At 41.9% G+C, this 16468-nt stretch overlaps 1 protein-coding gene across 1 annotated transcript in view; it reads right to left on the reverse strand.

Moving 5' to 3' along the window:
- ppil2 (peptidylprolyl isomerase (cyclophilin)-like 2) overlaps positions 1-16468 on the reverse strand; it is a 406540-nt gene that overhangs the window by 193985 nt on the left and 196087 nt on the right. The gene's annotated exons all lie outside the window — the stretch shown is intronic.

The following is a 16468-nucleotide window of genomic DNA, read 5'->3' on the forward strand; positions in this document are numbered from 1 at the left end:
CATATTTCTTTCATTTGCCACTGGTTAATGACAGTTTGTTCAATAAACAGTTATTTACTTATTAAGTTTACAAACCTGGTGCTCGTATTCTGTTAACCTAAATTAAACAGTTAGGTAGAATTGGGGCAATCTGGTGGTTTGATTAAACTTTTTCACGTTTGTCGTGGCTAAGGGAACAGTGGAACTTGATATTGCAGCGCACTATCTCCAATGAGTTGTGACACTGTGGGGACAGAAACAGAGTTAACATTTCGAGTCCACATGACTCTTCTTCAGGCAATTGTTTTGTTCAATAAAACTAGACAGAATGGTTCACAGAAATGGGTGTTGGAATATTGCGCACTGTTTTAAGTATACTGATATTTTGACTGAATTACCTGTTATTTTCTGTGAATACATCAAGGAAAGGGAGGAGGCCAGTTACTGTACTTGTTCCTCCTTTTTAAATGAGGGTCTATAATAGCTGTGTGGAAAATGTTCGAAAACAACAAATTAAATGATCTCCTGTGGATCAGCTACATGCTTCTGCCAGCTTTTAGGACTGATGGCGATGGATGGCTTCCCTAATGGTGTTTCCTAAGTGCTGGAGGTGCAGCTCTGTCATATCAGAAGAAACTGAAAGCTCCCACAGCCAAACTGTTGTTGTTCAGAAGGCTCATTAAAGGAATATGTAGCATCAGTGTAAAGACACAATGTTAAGTGAGATACCGGAATGACAAAAACAACATTTGGGAACAATGAAGAAAGTAGCTGTTCCAGGTCAACTGCACATTAACAAATGCAGACTTTACAGACCAAAGAACACAGTAAGGTTCATAAAGGAGTGCAAGTTGACCGAGTACCTTCTGCACTATTCATGAAGACAGGCTCAAGCTGTTCAAATGAACCTTCAGAAAAGGCTAATTACTAACTAGAAGCTGAAGACACGCATACACGCATGCCCAACACCCGCCCCACCATACAATACCCCCCCACAACTACACAGCACAGCTAGACATGGCAGAGACTGAGCTGTAACTAGTCATTAAAATTAATTAAGAACAGGCTGCACTAATCCAACACTGTGTTGAATAAAAACACACTGAAGGGAATGTTACACTCACAATCAAATAATTCCATCTAAACTGTAAAGGATGGATTTACTTGATCACCACTGCATTCAAAATAAGGATCCCCTGGTGAAAGTAATGGGGAAACTTTTACCAAAACAAGCTTCTAGGGCAGTTACAATCCCACTGCATCTCTGTCTTCACCCCACCAACCCCCTCTTTTCCAAATGAAAGCAGTATTGCGACTGTACCTAAATAACCATTATTCCAACTAAATCTTTGGGCCCCAGGTATTCCTGAAGCATTCTGAGTCAGACAGGAGACTTTTGGAACAGAATGCATTTTAATTTTCTTTAGGCGGAGGATCAGCGTGGTACAGTCTCAGTATATACATCAAAATACACTCCTCCAGGGGCCAGTAACATGAAACTTGCACTGGTTCAGGTCTATGCTGCCTTTTCTGGAAAAGCAGGTGGCTGGTCATTTTAGCCCTTACATAGTGTTCTCTCACTAGCATAGTGCACCTCCTAGCGGTTAATGAAGTGAACAGCATTTGTAAAGGTACCCAGGCTTTTTGCACAAAGTGAAAACAAAAGTAAACAACACAAATTTAAGTACATGTATTTCCTTAGTTATTTAAATATGTCTACGTGCAAACCTAACTTACAAAGCTCTATAAACTCCAGTAGCCTGATTAGTGCAGCACTGGAGTGACTGTACGAAATTAAATGAAATAAAAGTGATCCAAATGTGTCAAGAAAATGACCAGCAAATCCTAGTACTCCTAGCGACTCATACTCTACCCCAGCTGGTCCATGGATATAAATGCACATGGTGGTGTGACACAGATGAAAAAAAAATCCCATACTGAAATTCTGATTTGTATTCTGTCAGTAATGGAGCAGTAAGGGTACTAATGAGTCAGAAGATGAGGTTTCAAACTCTGGTCTAGAGACTTGAGCCCAAAATCAGGCTGACACTCCTGGAAGTACTGCCTTTCAGATGAGACAAGGGGCAGCAGATGCATGGGAACACCACCACCTGCAAGTTGAGCAACTTGGGGTAGGCAATAAATGCTGGCCCAGCCAGCAACACCCACATTCCGTGAATGAATGAAAAAAAAGGCCCGTTCAAGCCACACATCATCCTGAATTGGAACTATATTGCAGCTCCTTCACTGTCACTGGGTCAAAATCCTGGCAGCACTGTAGGTATTCCTACAACAAATGGGCTGCAGCAATTCAAGAAGGTGTCTGAACAACACCTTCTCAAGGGCATTAGGGATGGGCAATAAATACTGGCTTAGCCAGGGACGCCCAAATCCTATGAACAAATAAATAATTAAAAAAAGACCTTTTCTGTTCTCTCAGGTGATTGTAGGAGATCACATGGGTCTTTTCCAAGATGAGCAAGGAAATTCTTCCTGATGTCTGGGCCAATATTTACCTTTCAGCCAATGTCACACAAAAAATCACATGGGCACTTACTTCACTGTTGTTTGTGGGACCTTGATGTATAAAAATTGGTTGCCATGTGATTGATAAAGAGATATACAGGGCCAAATTTTTGCAGAATGATGGAGACTCCAGGGACCTCTAAAAATGGTGGGCAGGACCTGGATCTGGAAGTTCTGGCTGGCATTTCTGACAGAAATTATTTTTGCCAGGGTGGAGGTGGGAAGGGAGTTGCAGGCAAAGAGATGGGTGCAAAGTCACTTCCACATGTGGGAAACCCGAATTCAGCAGGGCCATTTGAACTTAGTGCTGAGTTCAAACAGGCCCCAGATACCATTTTTGCTGGAGAAAAGGTCTTAACCCACAGTGTGGGAGTTACACATCTTTAGAGAGGTCATAAATGCTCTTGAAGGGCAGATAAGGTCTGTAGAACTGCCAAGCTGTCAAGTTACTTGAATGGCCAGCCCTTTAAAAGTTGAAAAAAAAGCCTGCCCATGTCTGAGGGAGTTGAAAAAAATTGCTCTGGTAGTTTCAATAGTTGCTTGTTGACATAACATTAAGTGCTATCATTATAGAATTATTAATACTTGGCTGCTTTTATAAGCTATCATTAACAAAGTGATGGGTTGTTAAGTTCACAGTTTGACAGCTCAATGAGGTTAATAACAGGTTAACTGTCCCTGATGTGGGATTATTAATACAATAGTTTGTTTCATAAGGGATTAAGTATTCAAGAGGATTTAACTATATTGAATGGGACCTTTTTATATAGTAAACTCTGTAGTAGATATTTCAAACTTTTATTTTATTTCATCTCAGCATGGCTCCTGAGGCTAGCCTATGAGGGATATGGGGTGAGTTGGTATGGAGGTTGTAAGCGCAAAGGGTTGTGGCTGGGGGCATGGGCTGGCATGAGTTGGCAACCTAATTTGGCATAGGGGCTTTAAGGGGCCTTGAAGATGGGTGGGAGCATGGGTTGGCATGGAGTGTATGAAAGGCCTTGGATTGGCATGAGTTTGCATATATATGGGCATGAGGAGTGGGAGCAGGCTTAGGGCTAACAGAAACTAATGTTTAACAAAACAACAGGGACAAAGTTCCAGAGAACTGAGGCAGGCCTTTTAAACAGCCCGTCTTTAGTTGCGGGCAGCCTGCCAGAATCCATCCCACATCCCGCACCCCAGCCCCCGACCAGAGTGAAAATTGCCCTGAGATGGGTGCACCGAGCTGGGAAATTTATCAACTTGATAGTTGCTTGCGCTGTTCATACAGGTCGCAGATCCCCTGGAGAGAGCGCCACTGAAGTGTAATTCTAATTAATTAAAGTTCCAGTGCAAAAGCCAACCAAAATCTATGGACATTTGTAAGTGTAATGAATGGGTGGCATAGTTCATTCACGCCGACCATGAAATCTGGGTAATTATAACAGTAACCACAATTCAAATATATTTTAGTGGGTACAGTACTTTGGAACATCCTACAGTTGTGTAACGCAAGTTCTTTCTTTTTATCTTATATCACTGTATGCCCTTCAAGATGATCTTCAATCTTTCTAAGTCCTTGATAAATAACAGAACAGCAAGAACAACTTGCATTGATATGGAAATAAAGACAAAAAAATGCTGGAAATACTTAGCAAGCCAGGCAGTCGCTGTGGAAACAGAAATCAAGTTAAAGCTTCAGGTTGATGATACTTTGTTAGAGCTGGACAAAGTTAGATATGTATTTTGCTTTTATCTTAAAGTTAGAGATATAACAGGTTTTAAGCAGCAGAGGCAGGGAAAGGCTGGAGGCAGGAAAGAACAGAGGATGGAAAGCAGGAGAGATTAAGAAATGATGGTGCAAGGGAAAAGGAGATGGTAATAGGACAAGAAACAAAAGGTGGTCTTTAGAGGAGGTGTAAATGTGAATAGTGCAATTATAACTAACAGCTGTCTTCTGAAAAAAATGGGAACAGAGGTTATGATCCGAAATTGATTAACTCAAAGTCAAGTCCAGAAGGCTGTAAAGTGCCTAACTGAAAGATGAGATCCAGTTCTTCGAGTTTACATTGAGCTTCATTAGAACGATGTGGGAGGCTGTGGACAGAAAGTCGCGAGTGAGAGTTAGAATTTAAATGACAGGTAACCAGAAGCTCGGGGGACATGCTTCTAGACTGAATGGAGATACTCCACAAAGCGGTCACCCAATCTGTCCATGAACAAGGTAGAGGAGACAGCATTAGAAACATAGAAAATAGGAGCAGAAGTAGGTCATTCAGCACCTCGAGCCTGCTCTGCCATTCAATATGATCATGGCTGATCCTCTGTCTCAACACCGTACTCTTGTGCTCTCCCCATACCCCAGTGATGCCTTGAGAGTTCAGAAACTATTTTCTTCTTAAATATGTTTAGTGACTTTGGCCTCCGCAGCCCTCTGTAGTAGAGAATTCCAAAGGTTCACCACCCTCTGAGTGAAGAATATTTTCCTAATCTCAGTCCTAAATGGTCTACCCTGTATCCTGACACTGTGACCTCTTTTTCTAGACTCCTCAGCTAGAGGAAATATCATCCCTGCATCCAATCCATCCATCCCATTTATTCCTACTCTCTGTTTCCTGTCTGCTAACCAATTCTCAATCCATGCTGATATATCACCCCCAATCCCAGGTGCTTTAATTTTACACACTAGTCTCTTATGTGGGACTTTATCAAAAGCTTTCTGAAAATCCAAATATACCACATGCACTGGTTCTCTCCTATCTATTCTGCTAGTTATGTCCTCAAAGACTCCAGTAGGTTTGTCAAACATGATTTACCTTTCCTAAATCCATGTTGACTTTGTCCAATCCCGTTGATATTTTCTAAGCGTTCTGTTATCACATACTTTATAATAGACTCTAGCATTTTCCCTACTACTGAGGTTAGGCTAACTGGTCTGTAATTCGCTGTTTATATCCTTCCCTACTTTTTTAAAAAGTGGGGTTATATTTGCCACCCTCCAATCTGCCTGGACTGTTCCAGAACCTACAGAATTTTGAAAGATCACAACCAACACATCCACTATTTCCATGGCCAACTTGTTTAGTATCCTGGGATGTAGATCATCGAGCCCTGGGGATTTATCGGCTTTCAATTCCATTAATTTGTCCAGCACTATTGTTTTAGTAATACTAATTTCCTTCAATTCGTCCTTCTCAATAAACCCTTGGTTCCCTAGTATTTCTTGGAAGTTATTTGTGTCTTCCTCTGTGAAGACAGAACTAAAGTAGTTGTTTAATTGCTCTGCCGTTTCCTTGTTTTCCATTATAAATTCTCTCGTTTCAGACTGTAAGGGGCCTAACATTTGTCTTCACTAATCTTTTTCTTCTTACATACTTATATAAGCTTTTAGTCTGCTTTTATGTTCCTTTTAAGTTTACTCCCATACTCTATTTCTCCCCCCTTAATCAATCTCTTGGTCTCCTTTGCTGAATTCTAAACTGTCTCCAATCTTCAGGCTTGCTAATTTTTCTAGCAACTTCATATGACTCCTCTTCAGGTCTAATACTATCTTTAATTTGTTTTGTTAGCCATGGTTGGGCAGCTTTAGCTGTTGTGTTTTTGTGCCAGAAAAGAATGTATAACTGTTGCAATGCATACGTTCGTTCCTTAAATATTAGCCATTGCCTATCCACTGTCATGCCTTTTAATGAAGTTCCCAAATCTATCTTGGCCAACTCACATCTCATACCTTTGTAGTTTCCTTTGTTAAGATTTAGGACCCTAGTTTCAGATCAGATGACTTCACTTTCCCCGCTCATCATGTTATGGGGTCACTGTTCCCTAAGGACCCCACACAGCAAGATTATTAATTAAACCCTTCTCACTGCACAATACCAAATCTAGGACAGCCTGTTCCCTAGTCAGGTCCTTGACACACTGGTCCAAAAAAACCATCTTGTACACATTCCAGGAATTCATCCGCCATAATATTATTGCTAATTTGGTTTGCCCAGTTTATATGTAGAATAAAGTCACTCATGATTACTGTAGCACCCTTGTTACATGCCTCTCTAATTTCCTGTTTAATGCTGTCCCCTACCTTATCATTACTGTTTGGAGGCCAAGAGACAACTCCCACTAATGTTTTCTTCCCTTTGTTGTTTCTTAGCTTCACCCAGACTGATTCTACATCTAGATTTTCTGAGCCAATATCCTCTCTCATTATCGCACTGATTTCATCCTTAACTAACTACGGCACACTGCCGCCTTTTCCTTTTTGCCTGTCCATCCTAAATATCGAGTACCCTTGGATATTCAGTTCCCAGCTTTGGTCATCCTGCAGCCATGTCTCCATAATCGCAATCATATCGTACCGTACCCGTTTACATCTATTTGTGCTGTTGATTTGTCAACCTTATTGTGAATGCTCCATGCATTCAGAGACAGTGCCTTTAGATTTGTCTTTTTAACATTTTTACACATCTTTTTTTGTACTATGGCCCTATTTGCTGCTAGCCCTCGTTTCCTCTGCCTTCCACTTTTGCTTTCTACTTTTCTATCTTTCATTCCATCTTTGTTTCCCTCTCTTGTGTCTTCCTACTCAGGTTCCCATCCCCCTGCCAATCTAGTTTATATCCTCCCCAACAATACTAATGAATACCCCCGCAAGGATATTGGTCCCGGTCCTGCTGGGGTGCAACCCATCCAGCTTGTACAGGTCCCATCTTCCCCACAATCGGTGCCAATGTCTCAGGAATCTAAATCCCTCCCTTTTACACCATCTCTCCAGCCATGGATTCATCTGGCTTATGCTCCTATTCCTGATCTCGCTAGCACGTCGCATTGGGAGTAATCCTGAGATTACTACCTTTGAGGTTCTGCTTTTTAATTTATTTCCTAATTCCCTATATTCTGCTTTCAGGGCCTCATCCCTCTTTTTACCTATGTCGTTGGTACCGATATGGTTCCCTCCTCCTTCCCCTTCAGAATGTCCTGTAGCTGCTCAGTGACATCCTTAACCCTGGCACCAGGGAGACAACATACCATCCTGGTGTCACGTCTGCGCTCGCAGAAATATCTATATGTTCCCCTTATGACAGAATCCCCTATCACTATTGCTCTCCCACTCTTTTTTGCCCACCTCTGTGCAGCTGAGCCACTCGTGGTGCCACAAACTTAGTGCTTGCTGCCTTCCCCTGAGAAACCATCTCCCCTAGCAATATCCAAAATGAAAAATCTGTCAGAGAGGGAGATGGACCCAGGGAACTCCTGCACTACCTGCCTGGTACTTTCGCTCTGTCTGGTGGTCACCTATTCCCTTTCTGCCTATGCACTTTTTACCTGCAGTGTTACCACCTCACTGTACTTGCTATCCACAAAGATCTCATCCTAGTGGATGTTCCACAGTGACTCCAGGCGCAGCTCTAGCTCTGAAACATGGATTTCGAGTAGCTGCAACTGGAGACACTTCCTGCACACATGGTCACCCTGGACACTGAAAGTGTCCCTGACTTCCCACATCACACAGGAGGAGCATTCCACTTGGCCGAGCTCCCTTGCCATGACTTACCTTAAATTACTCCCTTTTACTTCCTCTAGTTTAGAGAATATTAAGAACAGAAGAAATGCTTACCAGGTCCGACTTATCAAGACTGCAGCTCTTCTTACTGAGAAAAGGTAGAAAATGAAAGGATGACCTCTTTCCCTCTTCAGTGAGCTCCCTCTCTCACCAAACCCCAACTGAAGAACTCTAATTCAGCCCAAAGCATCACTCCAGTGCAGACAAAAGCATCACTGTAGATGGCTTGGTTTTATGCTGTCTGAACCCAACTTCTGAAAACCTGTTTAAGCCAGTTAACTAATTTACTAGCTGCAGCTGCAAACAGAGCCTGCATAGCCCCTGTTTTAAAGCTGGACTAAAACTCACCTTCTCCCAACCCAAAGAGCAACTTTTAGTGAGTTGTTAAATTAAAGAAAGATTAGACTTTAGATAGAAATTTACCCTTAAAAGTCCCTCTCTCACCAATCTCCAACTGAAGCACTCCAATGCAACCCAAAGCAGTACTTCAGTGCATTGTGAGCAATGAATACAGTATACTAAATTAAAAGAAGTACAAGTAAATATCACTGTTTCACCTGGAAGGTGTGTTTGGGGACCTGGACAATGAGAAGGGAGGAGGTAAATGGCAGGTTTTGTATTGCCTGTGCTTGCATGGAAAGGTGCAGTGGGAAAAGGAGAGCATGTTTGGATGATTAAAGAGATGAAGGGGTGCACCAGGGGGTCAGGGAGAGAACATTCCCTTCAGAAGAGAAGGGCGAGGGAAAGATGTGTTTGGTGGTGGCATTATGCTGGGTGTGGAAAAAATGGCAGGGGATGACCTGCTGAATGTGGAGGCTGGTGCTGTGGAAGATGAAGACAGGTGAACCTATTGTGTCTGTGTGAGGGAGTGGAAGGGGTGAGAGCAGAAGTGCAGGAAATGGAATGTATATGGTCAGGGGTTCTGTCACGAAGGTGGAGGGGTAAAAGGAAGATGTATTGCAAGCACTGATATGAAAGACAGCACTGTCAGTGCAGACACAACTGAGACAGAGAAACTTTGAGAATGGAATACAGTACTTAGAGGAAGAGGGGTGGGAGAAAGTGTAGTCAAGGTAGGTGTGGGAGTCAGTGGGCTTATAGTGATTATTGACCGATAGTCTATCTCCAGAAATGGCAACAGAGAATTCAAGGAAGGGAAGGGAAGAGTCAGAGAAGGACCATGTGAAGCAAGAGAAGGGTGAAAATTGGAAGTCAATGAATTTCTCCAAATCAGGATGAAAGCGGGAAATGGTGCCTTTACAGTCATCAATGTACCCAAAAAAGTGAGGAAGGTAGCCTGAATAGGAGTTCCCACAAAAAAGCAGACATAGCTAGGACCCATGAGGGGTCCCACTGCAACATAGAAATGAGGACAGAGAAGTCAACTAAGGGAAGAGTCGGAGGTGGACACTGAGGAGGTGGGGGAAGGGTGGAAATTGGAAGTAAAGTTGATTATATCTTCCAGTTCAGGATGAGAGCAGGAAATAACACCAATACAATTGGTGGAAAAAGAGGCAAGAGGGCACCTGAGCAGACTGGAACAAAGAACGTTCCATATAACACACAAAGGCAGGTAAAGCTAGGACTATAGTTTCCCAAAGCAATATCTTTTCTTTGGAGAAAGTCAGCAGTCAAAGGAGTAGTTGTTCAGTGTGAGAACAAGTTCAGCTAGGTGGAGAAGGGTAATAAAAGCAAAATACTGTGGATGCTGGAAATCTGAAACAAAAACAGAAAATGCTAGAAAAACTCAGCAGGTCTAACAGCAGAGCTCTGAAGAAGAGTCATACGGACTCGAAAATTTAACTCTGTCTTTCTCACCACAGATGCTGTTAGACCTGCTGAGTTTTTCCAGCATTTTCTGTTTTTGTTGGAGGAGGGTGATGGTGGGTGGGAACTGGTTGGGGCTCCATTCAAGGAAGCAGAGAGCCCTCAGGCTGTCCTAGTGGGAGATAGAGGTATAGTGGGGTTGGATGACCATTGTAAAAAGAACATGGCATGGACCAGGGAACTTTTAAAGTAGCTAACAATGTGAAAAAGTCACAGATGTTAAGTAGGAAGAAGCCAGACAATGAGCAGAAAAAATGAGTCAAGATAGGAGGAAATCACTTCTGTGGGGCAGGACAACTTGAATCCATGGGTCTATCAGGGCTGTCCTGTTTAAGGATCTTGGGAAAGTGGTAGAAGCAGGCTATATGGGGTTGGGGGAGTAAGAGGTGGATGTCTTTGAGAGATCTCCAGAGGAGATTAAGTCAATGACAGTTTTGGAAATATTGATATTCAATGGTGGGGGTCATGGCCCAGGCAGAAACACATGTCCTACCTCCCTTTTGTTCTTCCCCTCCCTTTTTTTCCCTGCCTCTGTACTTGCTTAAAACTTGTTACATCTCTAACTTTTTCCAGTTCTGACAAAAGGTCATTGACCTGAAATGTTAACTCTCTCCACAGATGCTTCCCAGCCTACTCAGTATTTTCTGCATTCTCTGTTTTCATTTCAGATTTCCAGCATCTTGAGTATTTTGTTATTTTATTTGCATTTATATTTTGCTTTTAATATAGAACAGTATCCTCAGATGCTTCACAGTGGCTTAAGAAAAATGAAATGGACATTGAGACAAAAAAGGATATGTTAGGAGTGGTGGCTAAGAGCTCAGTTTTAAGGAGAGGAAGTTGGGGGGGTTTCAGGCAGCAAATTCAAGAGTGTGAACAAAGGCAGCTGATGGTTAGGCTACCAGTGTTGGAACCAAGGCAACGAGGATGTACACGAGACTGGAGTTAGGAATGGAGAGTTTAGGTGGAGGTTATAACATTGGAGGAGGTACGGAGCAGGATAACTTGAACATTAAGAAAATACTTCTAAGTTTGAGGTATGTTAAGGAACTAGGAACAAGTGGGTAAGCTGAAGTGTGCATTTATGGAGTTCAGTGAAAATAGAGTTAATTGGTAAGCAGAATGAGATATGGAACTGAAGTTTAGGGAAGCCAGACAGCAGAACATTGGAAGAGTCACATCTTCAAGCGACAAAGGCGCGAATGAAGATTTCTGTAGATAGGCTATGTAGGGTTGATGTAGGCACGGTTACAGAGCGGGAAGTACAAGGTAGTTGTGATGAGGAGGATATAGGATCAGAAGGTCAGTTTAGACTCAACAGGATGCCAGGTTTGGGAATAGTTTGGTTCAGCCTTAGACAGTGGCTGGAGAGTCTGGAGTTGGAGGAGGGCTTATGGTGATCCGAAGTCAAGCATTTAGGTCTTCCGAGTGTTTCGGCTGGATGTTGGACAAGCAGTCTCAGATCATAGAGATTGAGAACAATGGTGGAAATGAGAACTGGGTATTATCCATGCATATGTGGAAGCTTGACCCAAGTTTGCATTTGAGGTCACCAAGCCAGAGCATACAGATGATGAAAAGGAGTGGGGGGTGCGGTCACGGAGTCACAATATGAGGGTGGAAAGCGAAGAATTAGAAGAGTTCAACTGTTTGATATCGGATAAGGCTTTAGTTCTAACTGGACAGGGAACAGTGGTACATAGCAAGGGTATTTCCTCTCAGCTGATCTACAGAGAAGCAGAATTAGAGGATGAGAGCATGGTTGACTGTGTCAAAGTTTGTGAAAATTATGGTGAATTTCTAGTTCATGGTTCACGTCAATATTTTAAGAGGTAATGTTTAGATCTGGGAAGATTATTAATGTGAAGGTAAAGTAACTAAAATGCTGGGCTTTAGAGATTGCCAGAACACCTAAAAGAAAATAGCAGTTCAGGAGGTTACCCATGTTTGTTTAATAGAGTCAGAATAGAAAGAACAGGGCCATAAAACAGCAGGTTGGCTTACTTAGCTGCAGAACTGGAGACGTGATGTCGACACTGCTTGCAAAGAAGTGCAGTACAGATGGGTATTTTGTTTTGGGAGTTAGAGCTAAATTCGTTTAAAAGCATTCATTGAATCCTGAAAGGCTACATCGTAATGGAAATAGGTGGAACTTAAGACTCTCGGGTTTCAATTTTTCTGTGCGTTTGTTGGGAGAAGGGGTTAGCTGCAGTTTGGATCTTGTGGTTTGCAGCTCACAGAGAAGCACTGGGAGCTGTTCAGCGTAGTTAGGGACCAGGAGAAGACCTGGAGAGCTGAGGTGGTGGAAGGTTGCTGGCTCTGTGCTGAAGACAGTTAGGGCTCAGAGAAGCCCTGGGAGCCATGTACAGCTCGGTGCAGCTGGGAGACTGGAGTTCAGAGAAACACAGGGACCGTACCAGCTTAGTGAAGTTTACAACCTGCAAAAGAGTTGGAAGTATGCCAGTAATTAGAAGCGGGAGTGCAGCTTTATGAATCTTGTGGAGTGCAGTCTCAGGAGAAGAGATTAAACCATCTGGAGGTAAGCAGTCATTGAGGTAGCCCGATTCAGAGTGGCTTTGGAGGGACTTCAGAGGCTAGATCTTTGAAAGTGAAGAGCTGAAATCCCTCATGAGAGAGAGAGCTTTAATGAGATTTTGTTACTCTGATTGATCACAGATATTTGGGTGGGTTTCTGAGAAATCCATGGGTCTTAGTCGCATATGCCATTTAATGTGCAGTGTCCGACCACAGCATGCCTGTTAAATAATATTTACCACATGTCAATTCTGAATGTTGCTGTATAAGATAGAATTTGTAGATTGTTTTCCTTTCTGACTTTGTATAGTAAAGTTTATTTTGTTTGTTTAAAACCATGAAATCTTCTGGCTTTACTCCCCTAACGGGTAACAGGGATTTCAAACTTTGTCTACTCTAAGCAAAATGTTACTGGCCCCTAACCAGATCATAACAAGATGTAAAAAAGGATTACGCGGAATAATGCACCACAGTCACAATCAAAGAATGTAATTCATGATTATGCTTAGAATCATTTCAGTTGTGCAGGGGTTCACAACAGTAGGAATGACAAATGACCTGCTGGCTCCTTCAATTATGCTGTGCAATGGAAGGTTGAGATGACTGTGTGATGGTATAAATTTAAACATTCACATATTTTCACTGGACTTTCAGTCAATCGTTAGTATCAATATAGAGATTGAAGTGATTTCCAATCACTTATTTCACGCCTGTTTTAAAAGAATTATTATAAAAATCACACATCAACAAAGAGATATGTACCATGGGTATAGTTGCTGCTCTCTGATTCTTTTATATTTACAAACAAAAGTAAATGAAATCAGATTTGCAGACCCTGCTTGTCCGATGCAGAATGGTTGTGCTTGGTAAAAGTTTCAAAAGAATGAAATGCCAAGCACTTACTTCAAATGTAACTGTTCATAAAAGGTGTAAACAAATGTACAGTTGCTTGGTAGTACATAACTTGAATGCTGTTGAGAAAAGAGACTTAGTAGCAAAGCTTTTCATCTTGCATTCATCAGGACAGATGGAAAAATATCAAATTTCAAACAAACAATCACAACAATTTATACCACAGGAGAAAAAGGGTGCTTATTTATTGCCAAGTCGACTCTGATTGGCCGAAGTGTTCCCATGGAGAAAGCAATGGGAACTATAGGGTCCCCAAGCTAGCCATGGAATACCCTCTAGGTCCGGTGCTCACTAACATTTTTGTCGGTTTCCACAAGAAGTACGTTTTTGAAGGAATGAGCCCTAACCTCCTACCCTGTGCATATTTCCGATACGTATGCAATCTTTGAATCTGCAGCTGCATGTAAACACCTCTTTACGCACCTTAATACACTCCATCCCATGCTCAAATTCACTTTTGAGACGGAGCAGTCTAACTTGCTCATTTTCCTCAACATGCTAGTTGAGAAATCCACTAATAGGTTCTCCACTATTGTGTACTTACCTTCACCAGTCAATATACACATTGGGATTCATATAGTTCCACGCACTATAAGATTGGCCTCATCAGCAATCTTGTAAAATAGCTATAAACTAGCTATTTGCTCACCTTGTAAACTGGAGGCATAAATAGAGTACGTCAAAGCTATCCTGTGGGGCAATGACTATCCTGATCAGATCATTGTTCGTGTGTATTGAGCAAATGCAAATGCAAATATCAGCAAACCTGCAAATGGGCTAAATTCTACCACTTTCAGACCTGAAAAGTGCCTGGCATACGTCAAATTATCCTGGAAAGGCAAAGTATCTTAAAAATTTGAACAACAGGTTAAGCAAGCTATTTCATGCTGCTACTATACACTTGCTGAACAATCCTGAGTGTGCTAATAGCTGCACTAATAATCAATTTAAGATAATTAGTCGAGCTCATAACGTGGCTCATTTACACTTGCTAGTTTATTTATGCTTACATTCATACGCAGTGACCAGTTCTCTGTAAACAAAATAATATGTTGAAGCCTTGCCCTTTTTTGAATTACCTGGGAGTTGAGGAGCCTATAGTTCCCCATTGCTTCCTCTATGGCAACTCCTTAGTTAATCAGAGTTGACCTGCCAGTCGATCAGCACCCTTTTTTCCTTTAGTATAAATTATACAAGTTGTCATCGTTTGAAATTTGGCATTCTTGTGTTTATCCTGATGAGTGCAAGATGAAAAGCTTCAGCAATACGTCTCTCTTTTCAGCAATAAACAAACTTAGTGGACTCCTTGCTAGACATATGGCAAAAGGGGACTGCAGCTCGAGTAGAACAGATGGTCGAAAATATGGAACAGACTTATGTCAAATCTATTTATCGTTGTGATTGTTTTGAATTAAGTATTGACACATACAGTAATGACTGACAACATAGTAATTTAAGTGATAACACTTCAAGGGGGAATGACCCCCCTGTGAAAATGTCAAGATTTACTGTAAGCTATAAAGTAGTTTACTTACCTGAAAGCCTCATAAAAAACTTACCAGTTGCACAAGGAATGTTTTTGCAGTTAATCCAGGTACAAATTAATGATAGATGCAGTTGTAAGATTGATATTTTGCCTCTACTTTAAGAATACAATGGTCACCTTGTTATTTGAAATTTTCTCCTTTGTTTATCCTAAATTCCAAATAGACAAACTACATATACTGTGTCATTTTTGCATCCTCACTGTATTTCAATCAAAGGCATTTTTAAAAATGGTGCTACGGCTTTGAGAAAGTAGGGCTCCAGGAGAGACCAGTAACATCAAAGCACTGCTCACTTGTTTTTGGTTTACCCACATGCCATCCCTTTTGGAGGCCAGTGGGAAAGAGGGACACATTCCCTGGACACCCAGTCCATGTTTTAAGGGCTCACAAAGAGTCAAGTCTTGGGTGCTATTTCCTTTATATTACACTGTACCCTGTGTAGTGGAAGGTCTGCATGTGTGCCTTAGCAGACAAACCAATCAATATGAGAGAATCATAAGATTGTGTACCGTCTGCTTGTCTAACTCATTCTTTTCAGGGCTTCAAAGCCAAGGAGAACTATAAAGGGTTCTGAACCCATTCATTGCCTAAATCTACTTCTCGATTTATCTTTTTCCCTCTCCTATTTGTTTCAATTTTGATGATATCCTACCTTATCCACCATTGCTCCTCACCAAGGCTCCTTGATAAAATGCCCACCTTTAAGATATTTTGGGTGGAGTGCACAAATATTTCAAGGATATATTGTATCCATTTTAATCAACCACAAGCAAAATTGAAGGATGGGCAAATTAACTTTTGCCAATAATAAATAGTTCATTGAGCACATTAAAGTTGAGGTAATGTTAAGTTATGTATGCTTTTGTTCATTTCAGTGAATGCTGGATAGTCTTGCAAACAACTTTAAAGAAGCAGGGATGAAAGGTGTGTCTGGTAAGTGATAATTTACAAATAGAGCACATGCAAGTTAAAGCTATTGCATTTTCAATCTCACTGTGTCTCCCACCAACTCAAGATGGCCAAGCATGATGACTGCCGATACCTGTCTGCACATATGTGCTTGTCCGAGCATTCACAGAAAACCAATGACGTCATTGACTTCCTAGTGACAGGCCCGGGTTACGGCGCGAGGCTTCAGAGCGGGAGATTCAGAAACTGTAGGGAGGTTGCACCCTAACTGCCTGCCCGCTGCAGGGCTCAGAAGCTGGGCGAACAGCACCAGCAACTGAATAAGATCCAGCCGGAAGAAGCCCTGGAGCTCCAAAGGTAGCATTTGGAGGTTGTAATTCAGAATTGTGACCGTCACCAGGTGGATCATAAGCCCCCCCGCCCTCCTAATCCCGACCCCTGGCCCCATTCCTCCCCTCTGCCCCACCGACTTGAAGGTGAGGCTTTTTAATCACTGTTTTTAATAGCTGTTTGATAAGCTTCTCTGCTCCTGGCTGCTGCCTATTCCATCGCTCACAGTGACATTACAGAGTAAAACCGTACAACTATGCATGTGCGGCTTTGGCAGCAAAAGTCTGAAGTCTTATTGAAAATAAATACAGTGTAAATCTTCATATTGAAGCAATGGATTCCAAACGATTATACTGGATGCTAA

This window comes from Cetorhinus maximus, chromosome 12 (genome assembly GCF_964194155.1).
Source record: "Cetorhinus maximus chromosome 12, sCetMax3.hap1.1, whole genome shotgun sequence".
Classification (NCBI taxonomy): domain Eukaryota; kingdom Metazoa; phylum Chordata; class Chondrichthyes; order Lamniformes; family Cetorhinidae; genus Cetorhinus; species Cetorhinus maximus.